The 7,712-nt window shown below is 40.9% G+C and overlaps 1 long non-coding RNA gene across 1 annotated transcript; it reads left to right on the top strand.

Moving 5' to 3' along the window:
* The first annotated feature begins 329 nt into the window (after window positions 1-329).
* Window positions 330-7,707, top strand: LOC119867628. Its single transcript, XR_005384187.1, has 4 exons — window positions 330-502; window positions 860-909; window positions 4,248-4,559; window positions 7,648-7,707. It is a non-coding gene; the product is annotated as an uncharacterized LOC119867628 (long non-coding RNA).
* Window positions 7,708-7,712: the final 5 nt, after the last annotated feature.

Genomic DNA, 7,712 nt, shown 5'->3' with positions numbered 1-7,712 from the left:
ATTTGATCTCCTAGTATCTGTTCTGAGTTCCTGAGCACTATCATTCCTGCAGTGAAACCCATATCCCTTTTACTTGGATAAGATGTTTTTATTAAAGACTTTTAAAAAATGTGTCTTATTAGACAGAATGCTACTGAGCTATTCAGATGACTTCAAATGAAATACATCTTTTCTGATTAATTTTTAAATAATATCTCTGAGATAGATTTATGTACAGTTAGTATATGTTGCTTGTTTGTTTTTTTTTACAGATTTTACTTATTTATTTGAGAGAGAGAGAAAGACTGAGAGAGAGAGAGAGAGAGAGAGAGAAAGAGAGCACAAGCAAGGAGAGGGGCAGAAAGAGAAGCAGATTCCCTGTTGAGCAGGGGGCCTGATGCGGCATTCGATCCCGGGACCCTGAGACCATGACCTGAGCTGAATGCAGATGCTTAACCAACTGGACCCCCCAAGGGCCCTCGTTTAGCCATTGAAATGTTGTCTCACTAGACATAAATCTGAGGTATTTGTTGATTCTGATGCATTTTTGGAGTAATTTTGTTTTTAAGGCTTAGTCTGAATGTTTTGGATACTTAGTTTGGTAGTTTAATAAGTGTTCAATAACTCTGTGTTGAGTTTAATGAACTTCATGATATTTCTTTAACGAATACAGAAATCAGACACGTTGCTTAGAAAATCTCACAGATTCACCCTTAGGAGATAAAGTTGTTATAGAGTGTCTTCACTGACTTTTTGAAGGTAAAGCCCTGCATATTGTGTGATGAATTTCATCCTTTCTGGATCATGGGGAATGAAACGTTATTATGATAAGATAGCACTTTTGTTTAAATTTTAAGATCAGTCTCCCTTTTTTTTTCAGAAACTCACAAAACCAAACCTGACTGGGAAGCACAATGAATCTTGTCCAAAGTAATTTTATATATACCATATATATAATATTTATTTATTATATATTTGTATATAATACATGTAGTATATATACTATATATAATTAACATAATATAAATTTATGTATCTATAAAATATTTTAATTTCAAATATAATTTTCCATGACTTCCCCTCCTTTTGAATGAAGTCACTATGATTTTTCTCAGCAGAAACCATCTCATAAAGGGTTCAGAGGTGGAAAACTCACCAATGTCTGGTTCTAGAATTTGTAAGAATCGCAAATATACTGTATATACTGTACATTTTGGCTTCTGTGTCCCATTGGCTGGTTCCATTGACTTAGAACAGAAATATAAAGTAACACACATTTCCTTTGAGGTTTGTGACTATAACATTGAAAAATATTGACCTCAATGTCAAAGAAAAATAATTTTTAAATTAAAAATTTATTTGTGCTAGTCTTTATATTATTACAAAATACTTTTATAAAATCTGTTTCTTAAAAGAAATCTATTTCTTAAGGCTAGATTGTACACTTCAAAATAACTTGCAATTAATTTTTTGGACCTTAGGACATACTTTGATTTTTCCATAAAAAAGTACTGTAGGAAATCAGGTTACTTATTATTATTATTATTATTAATATCAGCTTTCTATAAGGCCAGCATTTTGAAAGAAAATGGACACATATTATTCATTAGGCTACATTCTTTTCTTTTAAAAAGATTTTTATTAATTCATGAGAGACAGAGAGAGAGAGAGAGAGAGAGAAAGAGGCAGAGATACAGGCAGAGAGAGAAGCAGGCTCCATGCAAGGAGCCCGAGGTGGGACTCCATCCCGGGACTCCAGGATCGCTAAACTGATTAGCCACCCGGGCTGCCCAGGCTACATTATTTTCAACCTAAGTAAAATTGATAAAATTGTGGCCATATTTTCTTTATTAAAAAAAAAATAAGAGAAAAAGAAGACCTGGAATCTCTGATTCCATATGAAGGCCCAGTTGCTAGTTGATTTGTCTGTGTTGATAGGAAAGGAAAGACTGGCTTTTTATTTAAGTCCTATATTCCTCTGTTGCCTCACTAGTTTCTAGTGTTCAGTCTGTCATTATCCATTTATGTATCAACCAATCTCATTTTGCTCTAAGAAATTCACTAAATTGCCTATGTCATAACTTTGTTTGCATTTAACAGTTTAAACTATCTTGTCGCTAGTGTCTTTGTCATCCAAATAATCTCCCCCAACTCTAACTACAAATGGCTCCATGTTTTCAGGTTTAAAATTAAGTGAAATGATATGGTTTTTGCCCTCTAGAAGTTTATAATCTTAGAAAGATTTGGTTAAGGCAATTTTGCAGATCTCCATCTGTGATTTTTGTGTGTGTGTGATTGAGCCTGTGATTGTTTCCTGAGCCCCCTTCTAAATTTCTATCACCAGATATATTATCTTTGATTGAAAGAGCAGAAGGTTGCCATGGGGTGTGGTGTGTGTGTGTGTGTGTGTGTGTGTGTTTCCATGTGCACACATAAAGGCATGCATCTGTATCTTAATTAGGAGGCAACATTTTAGTAGGCCATAGACCTGGCATAATTGATTGACTTAAGCCAGAAAGACAAAAGAAGCATTTTCACAATTTCTCAGCTCAAGTATAACTCTAAGCTCAGTGCTTTGCCCAGCACAGTGCTCCTGACCAGGGAGAAGTAGAGAACTCAGAAAGACACCTTTCCCTGATATCACCCTTTTGCTTCTGGGCCAGCCTGATACCAAGTTAACCCAGTTGCTTCTGTGGAGAAGGCAGCCACCCATCTCCTTCCACAGCGTGGAGTCGTAGCTCATAAGGCACTGGTGATTTCTGTGAGCCCAATTCAAGGAGAGAAGCAGAGGTTGTCTTTTAGTTTTGTTGACTGTATCCTTTGCTGTGCAAAAGCTTCTTATCTTGATGAAGTCCCAATAGTTCATTTTTGCTTTTGTTTCTTTTGCCTTCGTGGATGTATCTTGCAAGAAGTTACTGTGGCCAAGTTCAAAAAGGGTGTTGCCTGTGTTCTCCTCTAGGATTTTGATGGAATCTTGTCTCACATTTAGATCTTTCATCCATTTTGAGTTTATCTTTGTGTATGGTAAAACTGTGTGGAGGTTCCTCAAAGAGTTAAAAATAGACCTGCCCTACGACCCAGCAATTACACTGTTGGGAATTTACCCCAAAGATGCAGATGCAATGAAACACAGGGACACCTGCACCCCGATGTTTCTAGCAGCAATGTCCACAATAGCCAAACTGTGGAAGGAGCCTCGGTGTCCATCGAAAGATGAATGGATAAAGATGATGTGGTCTATGTATACAATGGAATATTCCTCAGCCATTAGAAACGACAAATACCCACCATTTGCTTTGACGTGGATGGAACTGGAGGGTATTATGCTGAGTGAAATAAGTCAATCGGAGAAGGACAAACATTATATGGTCTCATTCATTTGGGGAATATAAAAAATAGTGAAAGGGAATAGAAGGGAAGGGAGAAGAAATGGGTAGGAAATATCAGAAAGGGAGACAGAACATAAAGACTCCTAACTCTGGGAAACCAACTAGGGGTAGTGGAAGGGGAGGTGGGCTGGGGGTGGGGGTGAATGGGTGACGGGCACTGAGGGGGACACTTGATGGGATGAGCACTGGATGTTATTCTGTATGTTGGCAAATTGAACACCAATAAAAAATAAATTTATTATTAAAAAAAAAAAAAAGAAGAAGAAGCAGAGAGTGGTCTGAGGGGATGCAGGAGGGTTTCTGCTCCTTTATCTCCCTGTCTTCCTCAACATGGCCACTTCCAGACCGTGCACATTATTAATAGCTGTCATTTTTCTTTCTGAACAAATCACCTCTATGCAGTTTGCACTCGAGGGTACTGGTGAGTGTCCTGCCTATCTCCGTACATTAAATAACCTCATTGCAGCGCTGAGCCTGGCCGTGTCTCCCTCTTTCTCTGTGGCAGGTGTATTTATCATTTTCCTCACTCTGACATTCCTAGCTCCAGCTGCCAGACCAGGCCTGGCGCCTTTCTCTCTGTAGATTAGTTTGCATTCTACAGGATTAAAAAGGTTTAGGGAGCAACTGGGAGCTGGCAGGAAGAGCCTGGGTTGTTTAGAAATGTCAGAAAAGTGTCAAGACTGCCAGTTTTCTGGGGGCCAAGGTGGGGGTGGGAGAGGAACAGTAGTATTTTTCAATCAGATTCTAGCAGACAAAACACCACAAGAAAGAGTCAGCAAGGATCCCTAAGATGATCAGAAATGCGTGTATTCTGAGAGGGGTAGGAAGAGCAGAGGAGGCCGTGGGCAGTAGAAGGGACAAACAACTCTGCTTTTCCAGCAGGCAATTGAAAGTTGACAAATCGGACAGCCCAGTCCATCACACTCCGGTGTCACTCTGCTGCGTTAGTCAACGGTGTGTAAAGCCGCCACCAGAGAGAAGACAAAGCAGGAGCTGGAGCGCTCTGAAAACACACACATGGCTGATGCACTCAGCAGCACCTCGCTTTCCCATTTCATTCTCTGCCTCTATTCGGATTTCTTTGGTTATTTGTGGAGGAGGGGACTTTTGTCTTTGATGCGTTTCCCTGGAGAAGGGAGCCACTTCCCAGAGCTCAGAAAGAAGCCTTGATCTCCCAAAGATTCTGCACAGGTGACAAAGGAAATGAATGAGTGAAATGTTTTAATGTCGCATCTACCCCATGCATAACCACAACTCCTGAGAAGGAAGGGGATTGGCATGTCTGAAAACCTAAAAGCAGAGTTTAGCATGAAAAATGAATCAGGGAGTGTCATTACTGCCCTGAACACACAGATAGATGGGCCACACCATCCTGTCAGTGTTTTGTGCTTGCACTGGAGGATGTGTTCTGAGCAGCCTTGGAAACTGTATGATCTGTGCACCAAGAAAAAAGACCGAGGTCTGGGAAACTTGGAAAGGAATTTCCTTGGGTTTGGCTGAATTGGAAGGGAAACACTCAAGTCACTTGGCAGACCTCCACAGAAGTGATTTCCACCATGATTTGTGCCAGCTTATGTAGCACTTTGGGACCTTCCTTGGGGTAGAGAAGGAAGAGGAGCAGATAACAGCAAAGATTTTGGCTTTTTCTTCAAGACATGATGTGTGGGAACAGCCTTAAATTAGGAATCAGAAGCGAGTGTGTTAGCCTTAGCCAGACTCTTGAACCTTTTTCTTCATTTGTAATATATAGTATGGTTATATAGTATAGCCCATATGATTTTTAAGTTTCCATCAAAATAAAATCCTATAATTCACTTATTAAACTCATACCCTTGGCCATAGGTGGATTAGGCTGGTGAACTCTGCATGTGTTCTGTGTAAAGTTGCCATTAAGGAAGAGGTAAAATCATCTCTGCTATGATTAGTTCTTAACTAGATATTGGGAATTTGGGGGCCAATGCTCAGGGCATCTGACATATAGAGCCAGTCAACAGGAAACAGGAAACTTCCTTTTGGCCAAAACATTGTTTGCAAGTGCAGCAAAATTAGTCAATCCCTTTTGTTAATGGATAGCGGATTCCTAAGGAAAGGCGGGTGTACCTCCCACATTCCAGAAAGATCTGGATCTTGTCCTCTCGAGATAAATCCCTACACTTAGTAAGTTCTTTACCCCCTTGCATGAAGCCTTATTCTACCAACGTCTCTCTATACCTCCTTCTCCTTGGGTTTCCTCCCCACCGGTCTGCGTGCATGCCCAAGTCTCTCTCCCTTGGCTGCACCTCAGTCCAGATAGCTGTAGTCAGATCTATCCATCGTATATTGTTCTTTGCAATGCTACATCAACATTTTAGGAGCAGGGCAGCAAAGGCCCTTGCTTTCATGCAATTTAGTCTCCAGTATGCTGTGAAAGTGAGGAGGAGAATTAATGGGGAGACTAATAAACACAAAACATGAACACCAATAAGATACCTTAACACTGTTGGTTCACAACCATCTTGGGAGCTTCCTGGGAGTGATCTGAAACTTGCCCCATTATGAGAAGGGGAGAGGGAGACCCAAGAAGGAGAAAGGCCCACTTCAGGTTGGCAGGTATCAATTTTAATAAGCAAAGGGAACTTCAATGGGCACCAGTGAGACCAATGGATCCCTGTACCTATTTGACAAATCTTAAAAGTTTATAGAGAGATCCTAACTGGGCTCAGTCATGTGTACCATGCAGGTGTTCACACCACCTCACCAACTCAAGGTTGGGTCCCTGGAGCAGCCTCTGGGAGCAGGAGAGGCAAGGGGAACCTACATCCCCAGGACAGGGAGGGTAAACAGTCTCCAAGGGCCCAGGCCCAGCTAATGAGTCAACTGGCCACATCTCTTTGAAAGAGACCACATCTCTTTGATGCTGTTCCCCAACAAACATAATGTAAGTACTTTAAAACAGTAAAGTAGGTAACATAATAGAGTGAATGAGAGGTGGGACATGGGACTACTTTTGATGATGAAGTAAAGGGAATCTTTCTGAGGAAATGATATTTGAATTGAAGATGGGAATTACTGGAAAGATCTGGTGTTGTAAAGATCCATAACAAAGCATTCAAAGCAAAGGGAGTAGAAAGTGCCAGACCCATAGACTGGCAGGATCTTGGCATTAAGAAGAGTAAAAGGAAGCCAGTGAGGTTATATAGGAGCGAATGGTAGGGAGTGTGATAGGAGAAACAGACATGAGCAGGGCTGGACCATGACAACTGAGGGCCTGGCAAGCTGTGGTTAGAATTTGGAGGCTGATTTTTAGACACTTTTAAGCAGGAGGTGACACAATTCACCCTATATTTAAAAAAAAAATCTTCCTTGCTGTTGTGTGGTGAACTGATGGTAGAGAAGCAAGAATAGAAGCAAGAAGGCCAGTAAGTAGATGACTTCAGTTTCAGGTGAGACATGATGGTGGCCTGGACCTGGTCCATATGGTGGCTTGGAGATGAGAAAAGCAGACATATCCAAGACACAATTTTGAGATTAAATCAATAGATTTGGAGATAGATTGAAGTTGTCAAGCAAAGGAGTTGAGAGTGCTAATGATGGCTTCCAGATGTCTGGCTTGAGTAGTTGAGCATGAAGACATGACAGTGACAGAAATGGGCACGGCTGGGAGAGTGTCAAAGTCTGAGTGTCAAGGAAGGTTTTGTCCTTGGCCATCTTTTTTTCCATTGTATCCATTTTAAATGTATATTATGAGTCCTCCTGGGGACAGTGGAAAACACCTCACCTTCTCTGTCACTTGAGCTGTGGTGCTTCTAGTTAGACCAATACTATTGACTTCTCTACCCCTCCAGGTCTCAGACCTGCTCTGAGAGGAAAACTGAATTACTTCACTAACACATTTATGAGCAAGAAGGGGAGTGCTCCACTCTGCCTTTTCCACTGTCTTTTCTCCCTGAGATTTGCCTTCACTTGGACTTACAGCCTGGAATTTCTGAGGCCACTCACTTCTTTTGTCACATTCGTTCAATGTTCATGATGTTCACATTCATTCTATGGATGAGCCATGTCAGTTCTGTTTCAGCTCTTGTATCTCCTTTTCCCTGTCATTCCCCAGGTACAAATCCTCATTGAAACTTTGATTACCAACCTGCAGCCTCTCCCTATGTTTGCAATGTTAAATGAACATTTTGTATCAATAATTTTTAATAGTTTGGGCTGAAAAAAGGTGTCAGATTCCCTTAGACTACTTGTGATTTAGTCCCAATTAATTCTTTTTTAAGAAAGATTTTATTTTTTTATTTGACAGAACACGAGTGGGGCGAGGGGTGAGGAACAGAGAGAGACAAGCAGACCGTGCTGAGTGCAAAGCCA

This window comes from Canis lupus, chromosome 35 (assembly GCF_011100685.1).
Source record: "Canis lupus familiaris isolate Mischka breed German Shepherd chromosome 35, alternate assembly UU_Cfam_GSD_1.0, whole genome shotgun sequence".
In the NCBI taxonomy this organism is placed as follows: domain Eukaryota; kingdom Metazoa; phylum Chordata; class Mammalia; order Carnivora; family Canidae; genus Canis; species Canis lupus.
The sequence above is the reverse complement of the archived record's forward strand: the minus strand, read 5'-3'. Positions and strand labels throughout refer to the sequence as shown.